Below are 19,739 nucleotides of genomic sequence, written 5' to 3'. Positions count from 1 at the left end.
GTTCAGTTTGGTTTGATGGCTTGAGATTATCCATCTTCCTCTTGATTATATTCCAGAGGTTTTCAATGAGATTTTTAAGTGGTTTCTTTTTTTCCCAGAGCTGTATGTCTGCACTCTCCTACAAAAGTATTGAAACACTGAGGCCAATTGATTTTTTTTTTTCTTCTGCTCTAGTGAAAACATTTTGGTGTAACAAAAATATAATTTAAAGATGAATATTGAAGACAAATTGGTAAGTTCGGACAAAAGCTGAATTGTTGACCTTTTGTCTCCTATTCATATTTTAATATCAAACCCAATTTGTTTTCAGTCTAAAGCAGAAATAAAGAAATGAGACTGACTTATCAAGTACTTTTGGGGGGCAGTGTATGTTTAGGGGCTGTTTCCTGTGTAGTTCCAATTAAAATCTGCAGTCAGTCTGCTCCTTTCAGAGTGACTGCACTGTTATGTGTATTGGTTATGTAATTTAATGCTCCTGGGCATTGCTGTGTTTGTTGTGCAGGTGTGGGAAAGGGCAATGGCAGTGATCTGAAGGTGCGGATCATAGTGAAAAGAGAGCAGGTGTTCCAGTGTGTCTGTGCCACGCAGACGAACTGTAGGGTAAGCTAACTTTTAAAGGTTTTCTACAGTATAAAACTGTATTTACTTCCTCATAGTCAAATGACAAGAGTAGTTTCAGTACAAAAAAGTGAAAAACTGTGAACCTTAAACACAGTGGTTTCCTAATTAAAACCAGAGCTATATGGCATATCCAGAACAGACATGTGAAGTGGGCTAATCCCACAACCCCTAAATGATTTAGTAGTTTAGGGTGATTTCACACCTACTTTTTTTATTTGTCAAAATAAACTGTTCATATTTACGTGTAGTGCTGTTTGTTTGGACATGGATGAGTACAGTAATCACAACTGCAATGAGACTGCTGAGAACTGTTGGTCTGAACTCTGAATTGGTTGGTTTGTGATGAGAACATGATCTGACCTTGATCCAACCCATCTGTCAAGCATACTCAGTTTTAAGATGTGGAGTCAGTCAAATGAACACATGCCACCTCTGCTGTTGTTCCATGTTAAACTGCACAGAAATCTGTTTACTTTCTTGCTCCCAGCCAAGACAGCTCTGACCAACAACCAAAGAGATTACAAAGATTGTTGTGACTCATTTTGGTGAGCTTGAATTTTATCCTCTGTTAAAACAACAAACCATGAGGGAAATGCTCCAAGAGAATCAATTAATTACCTGACTTGGACCAGAGCAAACAAACTATAGTGTGAAAAAACAGCCTTACATACACTATTAAAAGATTTTGTACATACATACACTAGTGAAAGCGTTTGTGAATCGGTATCATCTTAACCCCAAATCATATTTTAAATATGTACTAAAGAACAACTTTTAAATATTCAATAAGCTCATAATATTGAACCTTTAAAGACAGTAGCAGCCCACTAAAACATAAATCACATTGTAATTGTTGGGAAAGGTCTTTCAGATGTTTGTCTTATGTTCCTTTGTGTTTATTTTACTGTTCGCTCATATACTGTGTTCTCATATTTTACCAGCTGTTCCCAGATACTGAAAACAATGCCGTGGTGATCAGCTTTCAGGAAGGGCCAGTGGTTTGTGGTGATGTTAAGGTCATGTTTGAATCCAGGGCTGTAAGTTCCCAATCTATTGTAACGTAAGAATGATTTTATGGACATCGTTTTTTCCAGTTGTTTGGCAAAATGTTTTTTCTCTATTGTTCTCTATGCCCAGGGTCTTCCAAAGGGGTATGAGGACTATCCTTTCTATTTCTGGTTCAACACTTCATTTGTAGAGAACAACAGGTGAGGTTTTTGCTGTCCATTGTCCTCAGAGGCAGACACTGGCTTTGTTTACCTACCAGACCACTCTGGTTTTAGATTTTATATATAAAAATGCCAGGCCACTTAATTCATTAATTAGAATATTTTGATATTTTGTCCCCTCTCAGTTTAGTAAACATTACTGCTTTCAATGTAAAAGGAAAAATCATATGGACTGCTGCTTGAATGCAATCTATAATGCTTTGGTCCCAAAACAGGCTCTATCTGTCAAGGGAGGAACTGGACAACCCACGTAAGTCCAAAACCTGGGACATCTACAAGGAGGACTTTGGTGTGACCGTGTCTTTCAGTGACCCTGCACTTATGTAGCAGACGACACTTGCTTGTGTATCTCAACTAAAACCCTTAAGCCCTGCACAAGGTCTAAATCTTTGCTCTAATGTCGGTTTTCACACACTTATAAAAGGTGAGTGATGTTTAGGGATTGGATTCGGGCATATTGTGCCCCTAAAGCTATAGCTATATAACCTCCATCCCCCACCTTCACTGTAAGAGCTTTTTACTGAGCCGTGCATACATCACAATATTATGCATTTGTTTGTCAAATGTTTTTTTGTCTTTAAATGAAGACAAATGTTTGTGTCAGTTTAGCATATTATGCTTCCAAAATGTAAATCTTACTCTTTAAGCTTGAGTGTACATCAAATAAAGCAATCGAGGCTGCCACTGTGAAATGGTCAATGGTTATGTGTGCAGAAACATTTTTTTGTAGTACACATGTATTGAAATAAATACGAATGTCTCTGTAACACTTGTCTGTCTCTTTTTTGAATTAACAACTGATCTGGGTTGCTGAATTTCTGCAATTGTTTTTAAGGATAGATCTGAGTGACTTGTTTTTTTAGAAGTAAAAAGTCTGGTCTTACAGGTGGGCATGCAACTCTAAACTCTTTAGAATCAGCAGTTTTAGAGGTGACCTTTTTCAGAAGCGCTGTCAGTGCCATTCTCATATAAAAGGCTTAAAATCAAATCTCAAATGTGCAGCTTTTATAATAGTAAATAAAATAATGTACTATGTAATTGTGTAGAACAAAAACTGTACAAACACAAAATTTAATTCTAGAATTGATATACACTATCTGCTGCTGTCAGTACAAATGGATGGCTGGATCAAAAATCAGAGGGAAAATATTAAACTGGGGATTCACAAAAATGCTTTTTCTTAAGTTCTTAAGTTTATACTTAACTTAAGAGGTCTGTTTTGGTTATTTTTCTTAATGTTTATTTTGTACCAAAAAAATGGAATAATAATATATATACCTTTTATGATACACTCACATTTCAGTGCTTGGTTTGACTCTGTTTTTTTATTTTCCTAATGTTTTCTTAAGCCGTCACATCAGTGTATCAGCACTGGCATTCAGAGCCCCTTATTCACCATCGTACTCCATTGGACATTTCAGGGACAACAGCCTTTTTTGCCCAATTATAAACACTCTTCTTGTAAAAGTTATCCAGACATAGGTAAAAAAAAAACAACAACAGTTGAACTATAAAGTATTGAAAGACTAGGATACTAAAAGCCAGTAATGTTAGCCCTGCTTTATTTGTCTCACTATCTTTATATATCAGTTGCTTTAAACATTATAATGTTAAGCATAATTTTATTTATAAATTTAAATAGAACAAAACATAAATGTTGTTTTAATAAACGTTAGCAATAAATAATCTCAAAATAACACATCTAAAATACAGCAGACTAATAGTTTAAACTAGTGCTGGACGATATGGCCAAAATTTATATCACGATATATTCCTTAAATTTCGGTCGATACGATATAATTTCGATATCGATAAATACTTTGAAGGCCTCAGAAAAAGAATCCCTGCAATCTCTGCAGCTTGCACTGCAAATTTAAATTATTATTTAACTGTGTATTTGCACTTTTTGTATCAATCTATCTAATGGAAATCTGTACCTACTACTGTATGAAAATGTTTTTTAAGTCTTTGAAACCTCCTTTCACAAAAACTTTAATACTTTAGAAATAAAAGTAGTCAAAATAAATCAATGCTCAATTTTATTTGCATATAGCAAAATAATAACATGACATCCCTGTCAAACATAAGCCTATATAACTATTACAAATAAAAATAACTTTAAATGACAACAGAGGCAGAGCTTCTTATTCATTGTAAACAAATTTAACAGATTAAAACAAAAGTGTTTTAACTAGGATATATAATACAAGAAGCCTTTATATACATAAAAGCAACAAGATTTTCCCGTCAAATGAACAAACCTATAGGATTTTTCAACTATAAATAACTTAGTGACAACATAATCTATTAAAGTGCTTCAGCCAGAATACAAGAGGTATTCAACATGATATCAACGGCAAATAAACAAACCTAAAGGATTCATAAACTTTAAATAACTTAGTTTCAACATAATCTATTAAAGTGCTTCAGTCAGTATAAGGAAAATATTGTATGTAGTGAAGATGCTTGAGGTGGTGGAACAGATTAGATGTATTAACGTTACGCTGCTTGTCGGCTCCACTCACCGGCACAATTTGCAGCAAAGCGGCTGGGCGAGCGGACCCGCGGCTGGGCGAGCGGACCCGCGGATGAGCGAGCGGAGGCGCGGATGAGCGAGCGGACCCGCGGCTGGGCGAGCGGAGGCGCGGATGAGCGAGCGGACCCGCGGCTGGGCCAGCGGAGCCGCGGATGAGCGAGCGGACGAGCGAGCGGAGCCGCGGATGAGCGAGCGGACGCGCGAATGGGCGAGCGAAACAGCGGCTGACCGAACCGAGTCTACCCTAGCCTTGGATCCGCTCGTCCCGGCTCCGTTTCGAGACATTTTAGATGCGTAGCGGAGCGGACCTGAACCTAACCTAGCCTAGCCTAGCCTAGCAATTTTAACCTAGCCTAGCCTAGCCTATCTGGCTACGTGCCTGTGTGATTGCGTCATCACGCACTGAGGTAGCACAGCTATGGGGGCTGAATGTGTTTGGCTCTGCGGCGAGCTGACGCCAGTAAAAAACGCCTGTCCGTGACAGATTCTGTACATAATACATATCGATATACCACAAAAGTGATATCACCGTTATTGAAACATTTCTTATCGCGATAAATACCGATATCGAATTGTTGTCCAGGCCTAGTTTAAACCATTAAACCCAGCCTTTCATTGAGCTGAGAGAAAATTAAGTGTGCTGTTCAATTTCCAACGTTAAGAAATGGGTTAGACAAGCTATACTAATGCACCATCCATCATCTCAGCAGCAGTTCAGCTGTGACTTTTGGAAGAAACCAAAGTCAATAGAAAAGAGCGGGGGGGGGGGGGGGGATGTCTGAGATTTAATATAACAATATTATTTTAATATAACTGTGCATAGTTAATTATTATACTTACTCTGAATTACATAAGAGTGCTAGTAAAATATAAAATAAAATAAATAAATATATATATATATATAAACATTTCGGGCACCGTAGCCCCCACACCTAGTTTTGAATGGTCGTGTCTCCCCTGATTCAGTCAGTAAGAACAAGACGGTCGCCCTTTTCTTCGGGATCTTCAGGGAGTTTGCAGGAGGTGTAATTTAGGGGGAACAATCATTAATGTTGGGTTAAATAATCTAGTGTTTTTTCACTCTGGTGCTGAAGGTCCGCTGCGCTGCTCTTTACTGTTTCCCCTTTACTCTGTTTTCATTAAAAGCCCCTCAGTCTTAAAACAGCGGCAGTAAAACAGGAGTAGCAGCAGTAGTGATGACCCTGCCGGTGTAGAGTGGAGCAGCGCGAAGGGAGCTCTTTCAGTCCCGGTGAGTAATTTAGCTAGCTGGCTCTCGGTGAAGCGCGGTCTTATTATAATACCTAACTACAGCGTGGTGAGACTATTTAAACTGAAGCGTGTTAATGGCGAATAACGCTGTAAGATAGCTAAGGCTAGCGAGCTACGGTGGAGCTGGCTAAGCTAATTAGCTTAGCCAGCTCCACCGTAGCTCGCTAGCCTTAGCTTCAGTTAGCCCGATTACCTGCAGCAGCTGCCCGTTCAGAAAAAAAAAAAACACAACCAGCGCTGTGTAAGAGCTGCTTTACGAGCTTCTCTCCCAGCATAGGGTGTGTTTTTCTCAGTCAGCAGCTGCTTTTAAACCACGCTGTAGTTTAGTAATAAGATCGCGCTTCACCGAGAGTGGAAACAGCCAGTTAAATTACCTAACAGGGCTGAAAGAGCTCCTATCGGTTCTCCGGTCTAAATAAACCCAAACACCTTTGGTTTATTTAGATTTAAGTTAGCAGTTTGTTCTCTCTAGACAAAAAACGAAAATAAGAAAAAAAAAAAAAAAAAAATGAAAAATAAAAAACAATAAAATAAGGGGGGCGCAGTCTGCGCATGCGCCAGATTTTGGGGCCGCGCGTGCGCAGTAGACCGATTTTTTTGCGGTCCACTGCGCATGCGCGCCCGCAAAATCTGGCGCATGCGCAGAAGACCGCAAAAAATCGGTCCACTGCGCATGCGCCAGATTTTGCGGTCGCGCATGCGCAGTGGACAGATTTTTTGCGGTCTTCTGCGCATGCGCGGCCGCAAAATCTGGCGCATGCGCAGTGGACCGATTTTTTGCGGTCCTCTGCGCATGCGCGGCCGCAAAATCTGGCGCATGCGCAGTGGACCGAATTTTTGCGGTCATCTGCGCATGCGCCAGATTTTACGGGCGCGCATGCGCAGTGGACCGATTTTTTGCGGTCTTCTGCGCATGCGCGGCCGCAAAATCTGGCGCATGCGCAGAATACCGCAAAAAAATCGGTCCACTGCGCATGCGCCAGATTTTGCGGGCGCGCATGCGCAGTGGACCGATTTTTTGCGGTCTACTGCGCACGCGCGGCCGCAAAATCTGGCGCATGCGCAGACTGCGCCCCCCTTATTTTATTGTTTTTTATTTTTCTTTTTTTTTTTATTTTTTATTCTTATTTTCGTTTTTTGTCTAGAGAGAACAAACTGCTAACTTAAATCTAAATAAACCAAAGGTGTTTGGGTTTATTTAGACCGGAGAACAGAGGAGCTCTTTCAGCCCTGTTAGGTAATTTAACTGGCTGTTTCAACTCTCGGTGAAGCGCGATCTTAATACTAAACTACAGCGTGGTTTAAAAGCAGCTGCTGATTGAGAAAAACACACCCTATGCTGGGAGAGAAGCTCGTAAAGCAGCTCTTAAACAGCGCTGGTTGTGTTTTTTTTTTTTCTGAACGGGCAGCTGCTGCAGGTAATCGGGCTAACTGAAGCTAAGGCTAGCGAGCTACGGTGGAGCTGGCTAAGCTAATTAGCTTAGCCAGCTCCACCGTAGCTCGCTAGCCTTAGCTATCTTACAGCGTTATTCGCCATTAACACGCTTCAGTTTAAATAGTCTCACCACGCTGTAGTTAGGTATTATAATAAGACCGCGCTTCACCGAGAGCCAGCTAGCTAAATTACTCACCGGGACTGAAAGAGCTCCCTTCGCGCTGCTCCACTCTACACCGGCAGGGTCATCACTACTGCTGCTAGAGGCCCACCGCTCCGCCTGTTTTACTGCCGCTGTTTTAAGACTGAGGGGCTTTTAATGAAAACAGAGTAAAGGGGAAACAGTAAAGAGCAGCGCAGCGGACCTTCAGCACCAAAGTGAAAAAACACTAGATTATTTAACCCAACATTAATGATTGTTCCCCCTAAATTACACCTCCTGCAAACTCCCTGAAGATCCCGAAGAAAAGGGCGACCGTCTTGTTCTTACTGACTGAATCAGGGGAGACACGACCATTCAAAACTAGGTGTGGGGGCTACGGTGCCCGAAATGTTTATATATATATATATATTTATTTATTTTATTTTATATTTTACTAGCACTCTTATGTAATTCAGAGTAAGTATAATAATTAACTATGCACAGTTATATTAAAATAATATTGTTATATTAAATCTCAGACATCCCCCCCCCCCCCCCCGCTCTTTTCTATTGACTTTGGTTTCTTCCAAAAGTCACAGCTGAACTGCTGCTGAGATGATGGATGGTGCATTAGTATAGCTTGTCTAACCCATTTCTTAACGTTGGAAATTGAACAGCACACTTAATTTTCTCTCAGCTCAATGAAAGGCTGGGTTTAATGGTTTAAACTATTAGTCTGCTGTATTTTAGATGTGTTATTTTGAGATTATTTATTGCTAACGTTTATTAAAACAACATTTATGTTTTGTTCTATTTAAATTTATAAATAAAATTATGCTTAACATTATAATGTTTAAAGCAACTGATATATAAAGATAGTGAGACAAATAAAGCAGGGCTAACATTACTGGCTTTTAGTATCCTAGTCTTTCAATACTTTATAGTTCAACTGTTGTTGTTTTTTTTTTACCTATGTCTGGATAACTTTTACAAGAAGAGTGTTTATAATTGGGCAAAAAAGGCTGTTGTCCCTGAAATGTCCAATGGAGTACGATGGTGAATAAGGGGCTCTGAATGCCAGTGCTGATACACTGATGTGACGGCTTAAGAAAACATTAGGAAAATAAAAAAACAGAGTCAAACCAAGCACTGAAATGTGAGTGTATCATAAAAGGTATATATATTATTATTCCATTTTTTTGGTACAAAATAAACATTAAGAAAAATAACCAAAACAGACCTCTTAAGTTAAGTATAAACTTAAGAACTTAAGAAAAAGCATTTTTGTGAATCCCCAGTTTAATATTTTCCCTCTGATTTTTGATCCAGCCATCCATTTGTACTGACAGCAGCAGATAGTGTATATCAATTCTAGAATTAAATTTTGTGTTTGTACAGTTTTTGTTCTACACAATTACATAGTACATTATTTTATTTACTATTATAAAAGCTGCACATTTGAGATTTGATTTTAAGCCTTTTATATGAGAATGGCACTGACAGCGCTTCTGAAAAAGGTCACCTCTAAAACTGCTGATTCTAAAGAGTTTAGAGTTGCATGCCCACCTGTAAGACCAGACTTTTTACTTCTAAAAAAACAAGTCACTCAGATCTATCCTTAAAAACAATTGCAGAAATTCAGCAACCCAGATCAGTTGTTAATTCAAAAAAGAGACAGACAAGTGTTACAGAGACATTCGTATTTATTTCAATACATGTGTACTACAAAAAAATGTTTCTGCACACATAACCATTGACCATTTCACAGTGGCAGCCTCGATTGCTTTATTTGATGTACACTCAAGCTTAAAGAGTAAGATTTACATTTTGGAAGCATAATATGCTAAACTGACACAAACATTTGTCTTCATTTAAAGACAAAAAAACATTTGACAAACAAATGCATAATATTGTGATGTATGCACGGCTCAGTAAAAAGCTCTTACAGTGAAGGTGGGGGATGGAGGTTATATAGCTATAGCTTTAGGGGCACAATATGCCCGAATCCAATCCCTAAACATCACTCACCTTTTATAAGTGTGTGAAAACCGACATTAGAGCAAAGATTTAGACCTTGTGCAGGGCTTAAGGGTTTTAGTTGAGATACACAAGCAAGTGTCGTCTGCTACATAAGTGCAGGGTCACTGAAAGACACGGTCACACCAAAGTCCTCCTTGTAGATGTCCCAGGTTTTGGACTTACGTGGGTTGTCCAGTTCCTCCCTTGACAGATAGAGCCTGTTTTGGGACCAAAGCATTATAGATTGCATTCAAGCAGCAGTCCATATGATTTTTCCTTTTACATTGAAAGCAGTAATGTTTACTAAACTGAGAGGGGACAAAATATCAAAATATTCTAATTAATGAATTAAGTGGCCTGGCATTTTTATATATAAAATCTAAAACCAGAGTGGTCTGGTAGGTAAACAAAGCCAGTGTCTGCCTCTGAGGACAATGGACAGCAAAAACCTCACCTGTTGTTCTCTACAAATGAAGTGTTGAACCAGAAATAGAAAGGATAGTCCTCATACCCCTTTGGAAGACCCTGGGCATAGAGAACAATAGAGAAAAAACATTTTGCCAAACAACTGGAAAAAACGATGTCCATAAAATCATTCTTACGTTACAATAGATTGGGAACTTACAGCCCTGGATTCAAACATGACCTTAACATCACCACAAACCACTGGCCCTTCCTGAAAGCTGATCACCACGGCATTGTTTTCAGTATCTGGGAACAGCTGGTAAAATATGAGAACACAGTATATGAGCGAACAGTAAAATAAACACAAAGGAACATAAGACAAATATCTGAAAGACCTTTCCCAACAATTACAATGTGATTTATGTTTTAGTGGGCTGCTACTGTCTTTAAAGGTTCAATATTATGAGCTTATTGAATATTTAAAAGTTGTTCTTTAGTACATATTTAAAATATGATTTGGGGTTAAGATGATACCGATTCACAAACGCTTTCACTAGTGTATGTATGTACAAAATCTTTTAATAGTGTATGTAAGGCTGTTTTTTCACACTATAGTTTGTTTGCTCTGGTCCAAGTCAGGTAATTAATTGATTCTCTTGGAGCATTTCCCTCATGGTTTGTTGTTTTAACAGAGGATAAAATTCAAGCTCACCAAAATGAGTCACAACAATCTTTGTAATCTCTTTGGTTGTTGGTCAGAGCTGTCTTGGCTGGGAGCAAGAAAGTAAACAGATTTCTGTGCAGTTTAACATGGAACAACAGCAGAGGTGGCATGTGTTCATTTGACTGACTCCACATCTTAAAACTGAGTATGCTTGACAGATGGGTTGGATCAAGGTCAGATCATGTTCTCATCACAAACCAACCAATTCAGAGTTCAGACCAACAGTTCTCAGCAGTCTCATTGCAGTTGTGATTACTGTACTCATCCATGTCCAAACAAACAGCACTACACGTAAATATGAACAGTTTATTTTGACAAATAAAAAAAGTAGGTGTGAAATCACCCTAAACTACTAAATCATTTAGGGGTTGTGGGATTAGCCCACTTCACATGTCTGTTCTGGATATGCCATATAGCTCTGGTTTTAATTAGGAAACCACTGTGTTTAAGGTTCACAGTTTTTCACTTTTTTGTACTGAAACTACTCTTGTCATTTGACTATGAGGAAGTAAATACAGTTTTATACTGTAGAAAACCTTTAAAAGTTAGCTTACCCTACAGTTCGTCTGCGTGGCACAGACACACTGGAACACCTGCTCTCTTTTCACTATGATCCGCACCTTCAGATCACTGCCATTGCCCTTTCCCACACCTGCACAACAAACACAGCAATGCCCAGGAGCATTAAATTACATAACCAATACACATAACAGTGCAGTCACTCTGAAAGGAGCAGACTGACTGCAGATTTTAATTGGAACTACACAGGAAACAGCCCCTAAACATACACTGCCCCCCAAAAGTACTTGATAAGTCAGTCTCATTTCTTTATTTCTGCTTTAGACTGAAAACAAATTGGGTTTGACATTAAAATATGAATAGGAGACAAAAGGTCAACAATTCAGCTTTTGTCCGAACTTACCAATTTGTCTTCAATATTCATCTTTAAATTATATTTTTGTTACACCAAAATGTTTTCACTAGAGCAGAAGAAAAAAAAAATCAATTGGCCTCAGTGTTTCAATACTTTTGTAGGAGAGTGCAGACATACAGCTCTGGGAAAAAAAGAAACCACTTAAAAATCTCATTGAAAACCTCTGGAATATAATCAAGAGGAAGATGGATAATCTCAAGCCATCAAACCAAACTGAACTGCTTGAATTTTTGCACCAGGAATGGCATAAACTTATCCAAAAGCAGTGTGTAAGACTGGTGGAGGAGAACATGCCAAGATGCATGAAAACCATTTTTTTCCCCAGAGCTGTATGTTTAACTACATGGTCTCCGTCTTCAACTGAGCACAGCAGAAACTAAAGGAGCAGTTCTGACACACTGAATATATACATACACATTCACCTCACCTCAGGAGAAATACAGTACCTGCGCACTCTCAAACTAAACGCTGTCAATCAACCATGTACACACCATCGTACCCGTGAAAAAAAACCCTGCTCAGCTAAAATGAATAAGTGAATCCAGTTTGGATATGGCTTTAAACATTCAGCTGAACAACTATGGTGATGGGTTAACCTAAAAATCAAATCAAATACATATAGAAAACATTGATGATGTCTTTAAATCAGTGAAAACTTCAGCATCACCTTTGCCTCCTTTGCAGTGGATGGCAATGACATTCCCTCAAACTGGCAGTGTAGTTCAACATGTCACTGAGAACACAATAACACAAAGTTCAATATGTGAATAAGAGCTTAGGTTCTCTGCCCAAACCCAACCCAAGGTCTGACCTGGCTCGAGATTTCCCACCACTTTCCTCAGGTTCCTCGGGCTAAAGAAAATAATATAGTTATAAGTTATTTTCATTTTATATAAAGCTATGAATCAAAATATAGCAGAAACAAATCAAACTGTTTTTAAAAAAAAGTTGCACAAGTGCAAAGCGCACACTGTCCATATTACGCACTTCACCTGCCGCTGCGCTTTCCTCCAAATGTGCTGGCTGCTTGGCAATGCTGCATCAGCAGCAGCTCGAAAAGAAGCGGTGGCTGACTTCACATGTATCGGAGAAAGAGTGTGCTAGTCTTCATCCTCCTGGTGTGTTGGGGCATTACTAGTGATAGGGGGAGTCCTAACGAGTGGGTTGGCTGTGTAAATTGGGGAGAAAATGGGAAAAAATATATAAATAAAATTATAAAAGAATTTATTTTCTTTTCTTAAACCATGTTATATTATACTAGATTAGAGGAAAGTCATTCAGACATTGTTGTAGCCTAATGTTTAGGCCTTTGGATCATTGTTTGCATTGTTCATGTTATAATCTTTTGGAGATCTGTTCCTAATAATTAATAATATTTTTCTTAAATAATAGGTCTTATTCATTCTTCACTCATTCTAAACAGAACGAAAATGTTTTTTAAAAGCTCAGTTTTAATGCTCTACTTACTCAAAAAAGGTCAGGTTTAATTCGGGCTTTGGCTCAAAATGACAGTGTATGGGGCAGGTTGGGTCGAGCTCTAATGTGAATCCTTATACTGCATTCCATCTGAAGTAGGAATTCAGAACTGGAAATTTCCAAGTTCTAAGTAGAACATTTCAACTGGAATAAACCCACAAGTTCAGAACGCAAGATGGCTGCACCAAACATCAACAGTAGTAAAAGCAGTAGTATTTTACGTTTCATTAGCACGTCTAGCTGTTCATGTTTCCATTGTGTGTGTGAATGTGCGTCTGGTATCGCTGACAATGCAAAAAATTATAACCTGGGACATATAATGTGGGACATTTTTTGGTTACATTTGCTATAAAACACTGGTACATGATTAATAATTAAGTTGTAGTAAACATGAAAGTCTTTAGCTTATTTTATAATTCCCTCTGGAAAAAAAGAAAACAAGGGTAAAATATGTATACACATGTAGATTACAAATAGTGTTAACCTATAAATTTAAATTATTTTCTGTGCCTTTTCTATGCTTTCGCAGCACATTTTAATGACCATAGCGTGTTTAAAACATCAGAGTAGACAAGAATGTATATCAAAACTGATTATAGTAGGCCTATATTTACATTAAATATATTTAAATAATTAAAAAAAACATTTATTTAAGCAATGCTAAGACACAATCTTCAATAATAAAATGTGTCAAATTCTGAGCGCTCCATAATGTAGGGCTAAATTACTTCACTCTGCACTGATGTATTAATCAGCTCAGGCCCATAAACATTTGGTAAACATTTCTAATGTTTAACCTGTAAACAGTATTTCACACTTTCATCAAACATGATATAGAATCTTCTGTTTAAAACTTTGAACAGAATCAATTTTTAAATAAACTAATTTGGCATATATCTGGCTGTCAGGGAATATGTTTAGGTTGTGTCTATATTGTGTAGATTCTTTATTTTTTAACAGCTTTTAAATGCATCTGTTTAAATGTTGCCTTCTTGTCACCATTACTGGTAATTTACTTGCATATATAACCAATATGCTTCCCAAAGAGTGGAAGAGAGCAAGAGCTTAATTACAGCCTAAACACCTAGATTTTTCTCTGTGAATTTACAGTTATATTCCATCTGAAACTCCAATCAAGTTATCAAATTATTTTTTAAATAGCTTTTCTCAGTCGATAAACAGAGTCGATAAACAGAGTCGATAAATGGAAACACAAAGATCACAAAGAGTAAATTTGACTTTGTTTTTTTTTTTGTTTGTTTTTTTCCAAAACTTATCCAGGCCTGAAAATGACTATTTTCAAGTTCCTTGACTTTTCCAGGTTTTTCATGACCCTGTTCCACAGTGCTTCATACACACCTCAAAAATAGCTAGTTATGTACAGGTGCAAGTTTCACTTATAGGGTAAGACATTTTTTCGACATATTTTGTACAGTTATTTTAACAGAACGTTGTCGACTCAGGTGTGAAGTTATTCCCAGCTCCAACATCCAACATAAAAGCTAAATGGAACACAACGTTAACGGCAGAAGAAGCATTTGAGTAAAGTGCTGCTCATTACTTACTCTAATGACGGTACGTTATGGTCGTCAATCATCACTCGTTGCACTCTGTAATGGAAGAACAGTGGATCGTAGCCTTTTTGACCTGAAACAAGACCAAAGCTATGCTCAGCACCACTCATTTATTGAGTGTCTCCAGCAATATAATATAATATTATATGATCTAACTTACTGCAGAGATTGTAAACTCTGTAATGATCGGGATGCTTTGTGTCCAGAAATATGGCAGCTTCCTAAATACAGCAAATTGTAACATTGTTACATAAAAATCTGTTTAAATCAATAATTCAGCTAAAATAATTGCCTTCTACAGACTTTTCAGTTTTATTTTATTTTCTTAATTGTTAAGCTTACTTTTATGGGATTTCTGTAGAGTGCCTGCTTTCCAGGTGAGGGAAAAGACATGGCAACAAACATTATTAACTATTGGATCCCAAACCATAAGCAGAAAATCTAGATTCAAATAAGATTACATAATTAGGTAAAGCATCCCAACCTGTGACATAGGTGAGATCCAAATCAAATCCATCCTTTTTGTTACCGCCTTTTGTTCTCAGATACCTGCAAGATTCACAAATGCCACAAATCAGCATACAAACAGTAACTTGGGTGTATTTTAAAAGGTTTTGATGGATTTTAATAATTTTCCAACCTATTTCTAAATACATCAAAATGTTTAATTTTTTTTATTTAATTCTCTCTGAATCATGATGAAATAATCAAACTGTAATTAAGTTTAACATTTCATTATATGAATAATTGATATAATTTAATTAAAATAAAAGAATGATGGCCAGCATCCATTTAGATCCTCACCTTTCTTCTAGTGACCTTCTCCAGATCTTTCTTCTGAGAGGCCAGACGAAAGACACGCACCAGGATAACTATCCTCAAAGCCCTCAGGAAGCTCACCACCCTGTTAATGATAGAGAAAATCACATGAATAGCTAAGAAAGAACAACATGTAGATGAATAGTTTACCACATCATCTGAACACAGCATTTGTTCTTTGCACTGTATGATAATTTAATGATGAATGGACTAATCTGCGTCATGAAGTAGCTCCGTAAGTTAGCAAACTAACTTACATAGCTAAGCTGTTTTGGTTCTACTGTCCCCAAACGCCCCATAAACTCGAGCCACGAGACTCATATAGCTTTCATTGCCAAGATTTTACCTGCTATCACTAAAGATTAATAAGATAAATACACGTTAGCCCTGTAAATCCACCTAACATGCAAATGATCTTAACGCCAGCACGAACGAGTAACGGATTAGTAAACACGCAGGTAACCCTCGCTGTTTCTGAAAGAAAACTTCTCCTCTGTCTCTGTTTATACAGCGATGGTTTGGGTTTAAAGCTGGGTTTGTTGTGCTGGATATTTGCTGCAATATTATGAACTGAGATCAACCAGTGCTAACCAGTGACTTTAAAAAACAAATAAACACAGCTGTTACTGGACTGAAGGGGTTTTAAATATATTGTAGCGTCCGCCTGGACTCTGAAAGAAGGACCGAGTAGGCAGTTTAAGTCGCTTTATTGACTCAACTTAGAACACAGGTTGCTGTAGGCCGCAACCACGCCGAAAAATTAGTGTTGTGTCGTTCATGAATCATTTGAGTGAACGAACTGAATCCAATCACTTCCCCAGCTGATTCGTTAATTTCTCAGTTCAGTAGTTAAGCTCAGCAGCGACCCCACAGGCCGGCAGGGGAACTGCTGTGTGGTCTGTGAATCACTGAATCACCGGCGAATCTGGTGGCGGAGACTCTAATTGCGAGGAAACTTGCTCAATGCTCAGTGATTCCTTCACTCACTGAACTGTTATCAGGGCTGGTGCTCTCGTTCACTCAGTGATTCGGTCACTCATTGAACTGTTATCAGGGCTGGCGCTCTCGAGAAAGAAAAACAAGGTTGAGGCCTGGTAATAGTAATAATAACGTATATTCAATTCAATTCAATTCAATTTTATTTATATAGCGCTTTTTACAACAAAGGTTGTCACAAAGCCGCTTTACAGGAAAAACAGGTCCACGCCTCTTATGAGCAGCACCACAGAGATGCCAATTTTATGGTGACACAGTGGCAAGGAAAAACTCCCTTTAAGAGGAAGAAACCTTGGAAGGAACCAAGACTCAGTCCGAGGAACCCATCCTACTCGGGTTGACCCGCTCAGTACAAACAAACAACAAACAAATAACAGAACAAAACAGTACAGAGAATTAATGTGAACTATGGCTAATATAACAGGTACTAATTTATGAATATAAGAATGTGATGGGCACAAACTATAGAGCTATGGCTAATACAGAAACAGATACTGAGTGTGTTAATGGTAATCAGTGCAGGGTTGCAGAGCCGGACAACAACACAGCGGGCAGTGGAGAGCCAGGCTGGGAACATCAGGAACAGGGCATCTCCATACATGTAAAAGAGATAGATAGAGAAAACAGAAAGGAAAGGAAGAGAAAAAAAAAGCAGGAGTTAGAAGGGTTGTGTAATAACTCTGATGAATAGAAGGACAGGGCTGATTCCTGAAAGCTGGAACCACAGACGGACACATCCAGGAAGACCGGCCGGCCAGGCGTCTCAGCACATGTGAGAAAGATAGAGATAGAGAACAGAGAGGGGAGGGAAGAGAAAGGGGTTAGAATGGTTTTATAAAACTCTGCTGGAGTGGGATGGGCACTGGTAGCAGCAGCTCAGGACATGGGGAGAGAAAGAGAAAGCAGATGATTAGGACAGGGTTTATATTTGCTGGATAAGCTGTAAGAGGAAGAAAATTGTAATGAGACATTACTCAAAAGCTTGAGCAAATAGAAATGTTTTGAGTCTAGATTTAAAGATTGAGAGTGTGTCTGAGTCCCGTATATTAATAGGGAGGCTATTCCAAAGTTGGGGAGCTTTATAAAAGAACGCTCTTCCTCCTGCATAGTTTTTTCTAATGCGCGGGACTAATAACAGGCCAGCGTCTTGGGAGCGGAGTGAACGCGGCGGATTGTAAGGAGTAAGGAGTTCCTGTAGATAATGCGGGGCCAGACCATTAAGGGATTTATACGTCAGGAGAAGTATTTTATAATCTATACGAAATCTAACAGGTAGCCAATGTAGGGATGAAAGAATAGGTGTAATGTGATCGAACTTTCTAGCTCTGGTAAGCACTCTTGCGGCTGCATTCTGAACTAGCTGGAGTTTATGGAGTAATTTATGTGGACTTCCAGCCAACAACGCGTTGCAGTAGTCCAGCCTGGAGGTTATGAATGCATGTACCAGCTTCTCAGCATCTTCCAGAGAGAGTATACTGCGGATTTTAGCTATATTTCTTAAGTGGAAGAATGCAATTTTTTCTATGCTACATATGTGAGCATCAAACGAAAGAATTGGGTCAAAGATGACCCCAAGGTTTCTCACAGTTTTACCAGGTATAATTAAATGACCGTCTATGTCTACAGTATTAACATTTATGTTTTTATCAATATTAGGACCTAATAGAAGGACCTCAGTTTTATCAGAATTAAGTAAGAGAAAGTTGTGTGTCATCCAATTTTTAATGTCTTTAATACAGTCTGTTATTTGATTTGTACAGAGCTCCTCGTTGGGTTTAGCAGATATGTAAAGTTGCGTGTCATCAGCATAGCAGTGAAAGTTAATACCATGCCTACGGATAATTTTACCCAGTGGTAGCATATAAAGAGTAAAGAGTAATGGAGTCAGGGTTGATCCTTGAGGGACACCATATTTTACTCTAGACTGATAAGAGCATTCGTTATTTAAGTAAACACACTGGAATCGATCTCTCAGATAAGATCTGAACCAGGTGAGGGCTGATCCTTTAATTCCTATAAGATTTTCTAACCTATCAAGTAGAATAGCGTGATCTATGGTGTCAAAGGCAGCACTTACATCTAGCAGTACAAGGATGGCATTACTGCCCCTATCAAGAGCTGAAAGTAAATCATTAGTTACTCTAAGTAGAGTTGTTTCAGTACTATGGTTTTGTCTAAATCCAGATTGAAAAACCTCATGCATACTATTACTTTGTAGATACAAGCGCAGCTGGTTAAACACAAATTTTTCTAGGATTTTGGCTATAAAGGAAAGATTAGAAATTGGTCTATAATTAGCAAGCTCGCGGGGGTCCAGATTTGGCTTTTTGATAATGGGCTTAATGACCGCCAATTTAAGAGAATTGGGTACGTAGCCCATGCTAAGGGATGAATTTACTATTTCTAGTAATGATTTTCCCACCTTTGGCAGTGCCTGTTTCAATAATTGTGTGGGTACTGGATCTAATATACATGATGTTGATTTTGATGAGTTAATTACACTAAGTAAATCTTTTTCTGTAACCGGGCTGAAACACTCTAGGTGTGTCTCAGAGCTGGAGCAGCATTCATCGATATCTATAAGTAAATTTTGGGGGTGATACTGAATTTTTTGTCTAATGCTATTAATTTTATCATCAAAGAACTTCATGAAATCATTACTATTAATGTCGACAGGGATAACGGAGCTAGTTTGTTTTTGACTGCCGGTGAGTTTAGCCACAGTAGTGAAAAGGAATCTAGGATTGTCTCTATTTTTCTCAATAAGCGATGAAATATACTGGGATTTTGTTTTAATTAGGGCTTTTTTGTAGTCTTTGAGACTATGCTGCCATGCTAGCCGGAAACATTCTAGTTTTGTGTGTCGCCATTTACGTTCAAAGTTACGAGCGGTTTGTTTTAATGTACGTGTGTGGTCATTATACCACGGTGCTAGCTTTTTATCCCTGATTTGTTTTATTTTTGTCGGCGCTACGCGGTCAAGGTTAGAGCGGAGCACAGTTTGTAGATTTTCTGTTTTGTGCTCGAGATCATGCTCATAGGACGGAAGGGAGATGGTTAAGTCGGGGAGTTTATTTACAAATTCATTAGCAATTGCGGTTGTTATTTTACGCTTGCTGATATAGCGGGGCGGGAGGAGGATATTTTGATTAAAAACTATTTCAAACATAATTAGATAATGATCGGATATTGAGTCATGTTGAGAAAGAGTAACTATATTCTCAGCCTCAATACCCAGTGTCAAAACTAAGTCTAATGTATGACTACATGAGTGGGGCCAATTACATTTTGTTTAAAGCCTAGAGCATCTAAAACTGATTTAAATGCAATTTTCAGTGGATCCTGGTCCTTTTCAAAGTGGATATTAAAGTCTCCAACAATTATGATCTTATCAGAAAGAAGAATTACTGCTGCTAGAAAGTCAGCAAATTCACTAATAAAATTTGAGTATGGTCCAGGAGGACGATACAGTGTTATAAGCAGAAACGAATGCTGCGTTTTGGAAGCAGGAGACGGGCCTGCTACTTTAAGACTAAGAACTTCAAACGACTTAGCATCCA

The 19,739-nt window shown here is 38.4% G+C and overlaps 1 protein-coding gene and 1 pseudogene across 4 annotated transcripts in view; one reads left to right on the top strand and one right to left on the bottom strand.

Annotated features, from left to right (window-relative positions):
- Nucleotides 1–2,617, top strand: part of LOC107197253 (scavenger receptor cysteine-rich type 1 protein M130) — a 370,936-nt gene extending 368,319 nt beyond the window's left edge. For all 4 annotated transcript variants that reach the window (XR_007437964.1, XR_007437963.1, XR_007437961.1 and 1 more), the window contains 4 exons: nt 503–600; nt 1,563–1,658; nt 1,759–1,829; nt 2,066–2,617. The gene's annotated coding sequence lies outside the window, so the exon portion shown is untranslated. The remainder of the gene's footprint in view (nt 1–502; nt 601–1,562; nt 1,659–1,758; nt 1,830–2,065) is intronic.
- Nucleotides 1–19,739, bottom strand: part of LOC125799136 (deleted in malignant brain tumors 1 protein-like) — a 1,283,434-nt pseudogene that overhangs the window by 854,999 nt on the left and 408,696 nt on the right.

Source organism: Astyanax mexicanus, chromosome 2, assembly GCF_023375975.1.
Source record: "Astyanax mexicanus isolate ESR-SI-001 chromosome 2, AstMex3_surface, whole genome shotgun sequence".
NCBI lineage: Eukaryota > Metazoa > Chordata > Actinopteri > Characiformes > Acestrorhamphidae > Astyanax > Astyanax mexicanus.
The sequence above is the reverse complement of the archived record's forward strand: the minus strand, read 5'-3'. Positions and strand labels throughout refer to the sequence as shown.